The sequence below is a fragment of the Aptenodytes patagonicus genome, chromosome 1 (assembly GCF_965638725.1).
Source record: "Aptenodytes patagonicus chromosome 1, bAptPat1.pri.cur, whole genome shotgun sequence".
NCBI classification, from domain to species: Eukaryota; Metazoa; Chordata; class Aves; order Sphenisciformes; family Spheniscidae; genus Aptenodytes; species Aptenodytes patagonicus.
The window spans coordinates 88,470,183-88,480,542 of record NC_134949.1 but is presented as its reverse complement, the minus strand read 5'-3'; the positions used below and the strand labels follow the sequence as shown (position 1 = coordinate 88,480,542).

The 10,360-nt window shown below is 46.0% G+C and overlaps 1 protein-coding gene across 2 annotated transcripts in view; it reads left to right on the top strand.

The window, feature by feature from the left end:
- The first annotated feature begins 5,866 nt into the window (after nucleotides 1-5,866).
- CASR (calcium sensing receptor) overlaps nucleotides 5,867-10,360 on the top strand; it is a 79,443-nt gene continuing 74,949 nt past the window's right edge. Inside the window, exon 1 of one of the 2 annotated variants that reach the window (XM_076347475.1) lies at nucleotides 5,867-5,917. The gene's annotated coding sequence lies outside the window, so the exon portion shown is untranslated. Of the gene's footprint in view, nucleotides 5,918-6,250; nucleotides 6,356-10,360 lie in introns of those variants that run through there. The other variant, XM_076347464.1, reaches the window with a different exon arrangement.

The following is a 10,360-nucleotide window of genomic DNA, read 5'->3' as shown; positions in this document are numbered from 1 at the left end:
AAGAAGAGTATGCTTAGCTGTGATTAATAGAGGGACAATGTTCTCTGTGTGCTTCTGCTTTGGTATTCAGCAAATACCTTGGAGCTTTTGTTTTGGTTTTTCATACTCCCCAGGGCAGGATATTCCAGGGTTGCTCAACAAATAACTGCTCAAATTATATTGCTTAGGCTGCTTGTATCTGCCAGAGTAGCCCTGCCCAGCTGCGCAGATCCTTTTAAAAAAGCTAAGGAGGGAGAAGAAACACTTAAGGATAATCAAATAAGAAGTGCCTGTGCAAGTGCCCGTGCCTGAAAAAGGAATACGAGAACAAAGAAGATGAAGAGGGAAAGGAGTAAAGAAAAGGTGAGAATGGACATCACCAGCTATTTCCAGATCTGTACATGAGGAACACAGACCCTCACCAAGAAAGTAGAACATTTCAAAATGAGTTTGGAGGTGGTCCTGGAAAATGTACATGCAGAACAATTCTGCAATGGCAGCAGGGGGGATGGACTGGATGTGAACTTACTGGGTCTCTTCGATCTCCAGTTTCTATGAAAACAGTCACCATTCTTTAGCAATATGATAAATATTTTAAAAATCATAGATACAAACTAAATAAAACATATTAAATAACAAGTTCAGCCAATTTAATCATGACTTTTCAACTTTTTAAACCAAGACAGCAGGGAGGAAGAAGGAACAGGCTTGAGAGTTTTAGTCCTCTTTGTTTAAGGCTAATTCACATAGGACACACCTTCATGAGACTTGTTCAATAACATTTGTGGAGCTGGGCTGGAGTTGTTGTTGGATTGTCCTCAGTCCACAGGGCTGCTGGTTTTATCCAATGCACACTGGGTGCTGTCTCTCTAGCAGCCTTTAATTCAGATTTTGCCTTGTTTATGTTTCACTCCTAGCTGGACCAGTAGATTTCATTTTGGGTAGTGTAATACCAGTCTAGTCCTTTCAGCATTTAGTCACCAAAAGCTGATTCCTTTCTTCATTCCTGCACTGACCAAAACAACATCAATTGCCCTCCAAAAGCAAATCTGCTCCTCTGTAAGGGATCCATGTGTTGCAGATGCACAGACTTCATGGTCCTCCTCAGCAGGGGAAGAAGAATTTTTGGCTTGAAAAACATGAAACTCATTATTTGAGCACGTGGCATATCCATAAAGTCTAGCTGCAGCGAGGGGACCTGTGTTCCATGGGACAGCCACTAGACAGTGATATAGCCACATCTACGCAGCCAAAGTATGTCAGCTTCACACCCCTGTAATAGCCCCAGCCTCACTCGAGCATTTCCTTCACAGCCTAACAGCTCAGAATTTCCCTGAATCCCAGTCAAAACTCAGCTTGTATATATTCCTTCTGAGTACCCATCATTCAGTCTTGGTAGAGAGGAAGGCTTGAATAAAGCCTTTTCTCCTATACAAGCCAAAGATGAGGAACATTCTGGAGTAGAGGGAGCCAGGGATATGCCTTGCCTGTGGTGTTCAGCTTGTCCAATGGAAAGAAGACCTCAGCCTTCTGGGTTGTCAGTCTTCAAACTACTATCTACTACTGGTAGTAGTAGATAGCAGTAGATATTGCTTCTTTTATTAGCAATAAAAGTAGTTTAAGAAGTTGAGGCAGATATAGTCATTCTCCCTGTCACATACTTCCCTGAACTTATGTCACAGAACAAAACAATGGAGAGCCTGGTTTAGACTTTATCAGTATAATTCTCTTCAGCACATCAGGCCTTGGGAACAAGACTCAGCCATTAGTAACCTGGCTCAAATTTGGCCTTCAGCCTCCCAGGCAACTGGGTCAAGCCACTTACATCCACACCCGTTGTATTAAGCATACCTCTGGCAAGCACCAGCTGCATCCTCAGAAAGCTCTGTCAGAATGAACATCAGACTCTCCAGTTATCCCACCTGACTTTGCACCTTGCCATCCAGCCTTTACACCTTCTTCCTGACCCTTTCTTCTTCCCCAGCCACATGCACACCCTGGATAAGGGACACAGATAAGCTGGAAGAGGCTAACTTACAGGAGCAGCAAGCCTGTCCTAGCACCAATCCACCCTCTTGACTAGGGCCAGGTGAATCAGGCAGCTTTCCAAGCCCTTTTGGAGAGCTGCCTGACTGCTGCACTTGAGAGCTGCAAGAGTTCTGCTTGGGAGGTCACCTACATCTTTGTCCAGATGATGGACAGAGTTGTCCCTCTGCAGAGTTTCTGCAGGAAAATGCTTCTGTGGGATTATTTTGTCCTTCACACCTAGAGGGGACCAGCAATGGGTGAACAAAATGCCTGTATGCAAAGAGCAACCTTCAGTGCTCTGCCTTATAAGCTGACACCTGCCCTGTTCACATCAACACATGACCTCACCACTCCCCATGCCTTTGTGAGACTCCATCACCTCATGGCATCTGCACATTCCCTACTCTGGCTGCTCACTAGGAAATTAACTTGGAGTGTATAAAGTCATCCACACAGCCAGTGTAAGATGCCATCCAACAGAGCCATTATTCCCGACCAGGGATCATCAGAGGCATCATCAAAAGAATCAGCAGCCCAACATAACTTGTCCAGCTGTGCCCTAAAGGACAGTCCATGGGACCCTATTTGCCTTAATTCTGCACAGTAAGATGCGTTACATACATAGAACCTCAGTAGGTCCAACAGACTACAGATGCCACTCCAATCAATGGTCTCCTCTAGGAGTCCTTCCTAGCAGTTGCCCACCTCTCTCCCAACCCACTTTTGCCTCTGAGTTGCTAACAAGCCTGGGCATCTGATGATATACAGTTGGAAGCCATACCAGCCCTGCCATCAAACAAAGCCCTTGCAAGAGGAAAGTAGCTGTTTCTGAGGGTCCTTCTGAACTCTCTCCTTGTTCTGTGAGACACACCTCGTTGCTCCCTGAATCTCCCCACTGACACCACAGGTGTCTTTCCATCACAAGGGACCTGCTGCAACTTGACAGACTTGCTTGACAATACAGCCTTTGATCCTTTGAGATCAAACCCTGAAGGCCACAGTGCGGTAGAGGTGACCACACTACCCTGGAAACCACAGAAGTCTCTTGCCACCTCAGCTTTTCTCTTCTTTACCCTTAGGTCTGGTGTTCCAGCTCAGCCCTTCCTGGCTTTTCCTTGTTTAACTGCTTGTGGTATTTCCAGGAAATATTCAAGGGTGGTTTTGACTTGTAGTTTTAAAGGAACAAACAGCTGCATGTTCTCTGTAGTTCTGTGTATTCCTTTTCTTTTTACTCTCACATGTGCCTTTGAAGTAGAAGTGATCCTCAGTATTTGTTGGTTTGCCTCTTTCACAGGCACTACCGTATCACTGAGCTACTAATGCTGTTTAGTATTACAATAAATAGGGAATTAAATAATAAAAATAAAATATTTGGCTTTTACTTGTTGTTTTTATGCTGTATTTTAAGCATATGTTGCATATGGCAAAAGCAGAGAGAAGCTGGGATATAAGGACTAGCTCCCAAAGCAAGTCACTACTGAAGCTGGCTTGGATCCAGAGTCTCTACTAAAAATGGCAGCTTCATCTGCAAAGAGAGTGACAGAGTCAAAACCGCAATCAGCTGTCATTAGCACAGGACTCAAAATGTTAGTGTTCCCCTGGTGTAAGGAACTTACTCTTTCTTTTTCCTCCCACCTAATTCAAAATAAAATGAGGCCATGTGAAAAAAACCGAAGGATAGCATGGGTTTCAAAAGGACAGCATGGGTAATTCTTCCTCTGGAATGCTCTGTGGCCAGCTGTTTAGGCTATTTCCTTGCTAAGTGAGAGATGTGGGTTCAAATCTGCTTAGACACAGGAGGAGCTGAGCCTTCTACATCCTGGCTGAGCTCTCCAAACATTGGGATTTGAGGGTTCCGTAGGTGAGATAGAGGAAGAATGCCTGTCGTGTTGCTCAGGCTTAGATACAAGGGCCGTGAATGGATGTAACTTTACTACCTTGGCTTGTGTAGCTAAGCTCTAGGAAGCCACGAGTTCTCCAGCAAGAGTACAGAAGGCCCCTTTGGGCTTGTCCTGCTGCCTCTCCATTGTCCCATTTTTATCGGTGGAAACAGTTTTTGCTCTGTTGCTACTATCATGGTGAAAGAAGCAATCACAAGGTGATGAAATGACAGATAATGGGGAACTACAATTAATATCAAGAGAAATCAAAAAAATAAAATGTTCTGTTACATTGTTTCCTATTTGATACAACCATGCCTTAAATACTGAGCCACACAAAACCTATGGCATAAATTCCACCTTTGGCTAAGTGGGGGTAGTGCAGCAATGAATACAGCAATATCTGACTTACAGATTTTGTGGAAGAAGTTTGGAAAGGTACCCCAATCTGACATCTGACCTGGATCATTTCCCATTTTAAAGGCTTCGTGTTCTTCCACCTTTTCTGTCTCTGCCCCATACCTATAGCTAGATGATTACTTAAAATAACCAACTTCCTTTTCTCCTCCAGTTTCTGCACAACCAGAGAATAACCTTAAAAAAGTTTAGTTTAATTGCCATGCTATGGCGTAGTCCTGAAAAACCTGACTCCAAGTACTTGGTGTACAAAGAAATCTCTACTGTTTCTTCAAACAAGAGTTTATTTTGATTTGGGATTCGAAACATTAACACTTTTGACTGCTGCAGGGAAGTGTTAGGTTTGCCTGGGTCCCTAAATGAACGTTTAGTTTAACCTTAATGGGGAGTTCTCTGAATTTGTAGACCTTTTATCTAGAAGCATCTCCAATTAAGCATGATTAAGAATAAGGAAGCTATTCATTCACCTTTGCAATTAGTAATTTTTTTTTTTTAATCTGGAAAGTATTTGCAATCATTTCATTATGATTGTGCAATTATACTGTAATAACTATCGTAAGGATGACGATCTATTTCTTAAAAAGTTAGTGTACTGCAGTAGAATCGGGGAAATAAATACAATTATTTATCAAAATTAACTGCATCCTACTACATGAAACACTATTTGAGGACCTAGATGACTTTAAGTCCGTCGGTAATTCTGCTAATACGTGGACTAGTCATTTACTAAAGTTAGGCCTCATGGATCTCCTTCAGAAGTGAAGGTCTCTGTTGTGTCTTTAGGGTGAGAACTACAATACACTTTTAATATATTCTAAGTGTCACTCGCACCAGTACATTGCAACTCTAACGACATTTTTGTTGTTATTATTTGGGAAAATGAAAACTGGACTCTCAGGACAGATCCAGACCACTAGGGTTGGGCTGTAGAATGGCACCAGAATCTGAGTATCGCGCTACGTGCTACTTTTCCTAAAAAAAGCATTTTATGAGGTTAAGAGATTTCAGATGTAAACTGTATAATGATCCCAAAAGAGAGTGTTGCTCTCAACCAACGTTGACAGATCTTCGGACGTGAAAAGCAGTGTAATAATGTAAGTGCTAGCAAATAATGATGAAAGCATTTCATTCTCTGCATTTCAATTCTTACGATCCAAATAAACTGGTGAGTATAGCAAATCTGGAGCTGTACGTATCCGCACAGCCACACAACAGTTTAACTGTACAGAGCGAGCTGAGGATTTTCTCTTCAGGAGATAGGGGTGTCTGGTATCTTTACTGCATGGGGTTCAGGTAGCAGGGAACAGCACAAAACAGGCGGCCAGACTTTTTCGGTGTGAACTGGAAGAAGACCCCGGTCTTGAAAAGAAAACTGAGCGAGCAATGCTTTTTTTCCCCACAGTAGTGTCCTGCTGCAGGGTTAAGAACTCGGGTGCCAACCTGTCGAGTGCCGCTGCACGGGGAACCACAAGAGCCAGAGCCAGGCAGCAGCACTCGCACCGCGGCCGTACCCCCGTGCCGTGCAGGGGAGCTCGCACGTCGGTCAGCGCAGCGTAGCCCGGCTGCAGGAAGGGTCATGAAGAAGCATCCGACTTTCCTGCACCCCCTGGGCGGTATGCGCGATGCCCTGGCCGGGGACGCCGTGCTCGGGAGCAGCGGGCCGCGGGCGGCGCGGGCCGCTCCCTGTGGGCGCAGCGCGGGGCGGCGCGGAGCGGAGCGGCGCGGCGCGGAGCGGGGCGCGCCCGGGCGGGTCCCCGCGGTCGCCGCCGCCGCCCGCCCCGCCTTGCGTGGCCCGTGGGAGCGGGCCCGGGTGCCGGAGGCGGCGGGGAGGGCTGGGACGGGGCCCTGGCCAGGGGTTTCTCTCTCCCCCACCCCCTCCTCCCCTCGCCGCCGGTTCCCGTGAGGCTGCAAGTGCCGCCGCGGCAGCTGGGGGGCCGGCGGGGGATGCTGCCGCCGCCCTGCCCAGTGCCGGAGTAAGGGCAGGAGCTGGTGGCGGCAGGAGCAGCCCCGGCGGCGGGACGAGGTGTGCGGGGCGCGGGCCCGCGGGGCAGGTGGGTGCGCGCCCGGGAGCGGGGCCGGGGCCGGGGCCGGGAGCGGGGCCGGGGCGGGCAATGCTCCCGCCGGGGCCAGCCCGCCCGCGCTGGGGGCTGGGGGCGCACGGGGAAGGGACGGGGCGCAGCCTGCGGGGTTCGCACGGGCGGCGAGGCGGGAGGGGAGAGAGCCCGCAGTGCAGCGCCGGGGTCTGGCTTTGGGGGTGCAGAAACCCAGAGGAGCAGAGCCCCCGGCGAGGCGGGCTGGGGGGGCAAGCCGAAGGCGACGGGGAGCCAGGGGCATTTCAGGCTGAGCCCGGCCGGCCATGCCGGATGCAGACGTAATTCCACGGAGGGACCCCTCCGCCTCCCCTCCCCAAATCTTGGGCAGGGTGGCTTCTGATACATGTAGGATCAGGCAGAAGGAGAAATTTCCGTAGAGCTCTGAGGTGTTTTCTCTGGCTGAAGTTATCTAGAAATAATATTGAGGGTAATTCATAACAAAACTTTAAAGAGCAACAGGTTGTTTTAGTGAAATCACACATGCTGGGAAAAAAATCACCTCAAGAGGTCCTGATAAAAAACGGCTAATAGCAGTATTGTGCAAACCGATTTATAACACAATTAGAAGTTTTGGGAGCTCCTAACACTACTCAAAACAAATTTCACCATATGTCTGAAGAGAGATTCTAAAAACTAATGAATCTGTCCTTAAAATCTGCATTCTGATTTCTGTGGATACAGGATATGATCCTTAGAATTTCTTTGATATGTTTAATTGTTTGAAGTGTTTCCCTTTTTACTGATGTTTTTCCTACTTGAAACGGGTGGTCTATTATGCACAGCCCTCCTGCTCACTGTCAGGCTCTGCCCCCCAAAACCATCTCTGCGTGCCTTGCTGTGCAGTCCTGGTACAAACTACAGTTAACCCTGCTGGACGCCCCAGGTTGGACTCAGAGGAGTAGGCGAGGAAATGGGTCAGTAGCCCTACATCTCCCAGCAATGCCCGGTGCAGTGCTCCTGTTCGGTCATGTGCATGCTGGAGAGTGGCTTTGCAGGCTTTTCCTGATTTCCCCTTTTGAGTAGTGTCTCTATCACAGTCATGACTTTTTTGCCTCCTACTCGAGTTTCACCACCTGGTGTAAATGCAAAGAGGATGTGCTGGGAGGGGCAAGGTCAGGGCAGTATTAGTGAGGCGTTACTAAGGCTATTTCCCAGGCAGTGTAGTGTCCCTGAAAGTGTTTATGCTAATTGTGGAAATTAGAGCCCTTAACTCCTGTTCTTGATTTAGGCTGGGGCTGGGCAACTGTGGACTCTTTTCACTTTCTGTCCTACCCTTCTCGCCTCACCGCACTGCAGGACTAAGCTCTCCTTTCAATGAGAAATGCAAGTTCCAGCCCCAGGGACAGGATCCAGTTCTGTTCCCTGTACGTTCACTGGGGTCTGGTCATCGATCCCAGTGTTGTGAAGTCTGGATCCATACATCTCTTCTAGTTGTGAGAGTGGAAAAAATTAGTAGGGTGATTATTAGGAATATTTTTGCTGAGGTTTACTGAGCGGTGGTGAAGCGATCTGATGGCTGTTCAGATGAAACACTGTTTTAATAACTAGCTTGCATTTAATTAATGTAATTGAAGTTGTTGAAAAGTAGATAGTTTTAAACCAGATTGATTATGGCAGGTTGGTGATGAGAAGGCATACAGAGCATCCCAAAGTCATTTCTTTTATTCTAGGACATGACATGGCTGATGTTTGGGGTCATCTATAAAATTGTTAGGGTGATCCCAATTCTGTGCCCAAGTGTGTGTCAAATCTCACCACAGTATTTGACACCAAACTGTCCTATTTGTAACCTCTCAAAGAGGCTAGTGATGGAGTGGATGGCATGCAGGCAAAATTTTGACATCATTCTCAAAGTAGCAATAGAGCGATATTGACAGAGAAGGTTGTACAGTTGTCCCCTGTGCTAAACTTTATGGCTCAATGAAAGAATTCAGATCCCAGATCTGTCAGTCTGACACACTTTGCGCCATTCTCAGACCTCAATACTTTCTTGATATTTGATAAGCTTGTTAGAATTATCTTCGAAAATATAAGCAAAAATGCCAAGTGAGACAGTAGGAGCTTTTCAGTCAGCTCCCATTCCATCTGCATGTCGGTGGCAAACTGTTGCATCTACTGTTGGTTGCAAACAACCTCTTCTGCATAAGTTGATAGGCTTTCTCAGTCACTTATTAACTGCAAGAGTGAGGAATGCTTTACCTGCACTAATTTGTGCCAACGATTGTAAGAACATTATTGACACTCAAGTAGACTGAGGGGGGCATTGACAGAGTTGTAGCCTTAGTACCGAAATCTTCTCTTCTGATGTATCAGGGCTAATTCTGTATGACCACATTTTTTCTTCAGCTGAGAAAGTTAGGATAGCTGAACTGCTCAGCTCACAAAATATGAGAGATTGTAGTCTCTTCATGTGTATGTGAAATGCTAGTGAATGCAACATGATGTAGTGACAATTGTAAAGACAATCCCAGAACGTGTTCTGGGCTTGGACAGTGATCTTGGGCAAAACATTTCCTTTCAGTTTTCCTGTTTCGAAAGTGGGGAAAAGAACCATGCCTCACAGGGTCTTGTTAGAAAGGTCTTGTTTAGAAACGGGGGTTTCTAAAGCACACTGGAATTTCCAAGCAAAAAGCTCTGTATTGTTGTATGGTTACCATACGGGAACAGGCAAAGCAGAGGAGTTCAGAAGTTTCTGATCCTTTTTCCCACCATTTTTAGGAGGGTTCAACTGTTGTGGTGCATAGGGTCAGATGACTGCTTCTCTGTTCCTCAGTCTTCAGGTGGACCTTATAACTAGATCCCCTGTGCCTGAAACTAACTTTACTGATCTAAATCCATTTTGGAGTTGGAGGGAAAACTTCATGCTACTGAACTCAATAATTTCTATTTATTAATAGTTAATTTGGGGCACTTGGGGCTGGCATATTAACCTGTCTCTGCCTACAGTGCCTGGCACTGGGACAGAGACTACTTACTCCTGAATACTTTGGTGGACAAGATACTGAACACCTGGGTGAGTGTCTGATATGAGTATGGCAGTTAGTAAGTGCCTGGGTTCTGCTTTTTGCCTCTTGAAAAATGTGGTGTATGTGGGCGGGGTGGGGTTAAACAGAGCTGTGACATTGCAGATATAGGTATCTGCAATATTCTCTTGTGCAGAAAGTGAGGGCCATTGTGCTGTGTCCTAAGTCTGGAGGTAGATTTGAACCATTGCTCCTCAGGATTTGCCGGAGTGCAAGTACTCATGGTTAATAGTGGCACTTTGCATGCTAACAACAGTGGCCATTCCAACACATTGCACAGGGCATGGGAATTTGTGATGACACATACAGACGAAAAAGAAGGCAGAGAAAAGAAAAAAGGATGGGGAAGGAAAAAGAGACAGGAGCAAGGGTGGCAATAATGCTAGCAAAGGGAACATTTTCCAGTAAGCAGTTCTGAATGTGATGTAAAAAATAACAACTGAAAGTTTTATTTTACTACACAGAGCCCAAATTCTTCCTTTGATCTCTGTACAAGCTTCCTTTTGGCATCTGTGGGAGATCGGTGGAGAGAGGGGAGTGTGTAGTCTTGAATTTATGATGCAGCCCGTGGACAGTCATGAAATGGAATTCAGACCTCTTCCAAAAATGAACACATAGCCATGAGTCAACCAGAACGGTACACTCATGGTCCTGAAATAAATGGTAAAAATCAGTCTGTTATCTCACAACCAAAACAGTAGGTAAGTTATCTGAATACTCTGTTCATTGCAGCTAAACTGTTGGCATCTATTTCAAAAAATTAGCTCAGTGTCTGTGCTACTGTCTACAGGAATTCCTTAATACACTCGATTTGTCTAACAGTTTACACGACGACACTATTTTTGAGACTTTTACCAGTATTCAGCATCTAAAAACAGTTATTTCAGCTTAATAAGTTAGGAACACATTAAATGACTTCCATTGAGTAACAATAAATTCT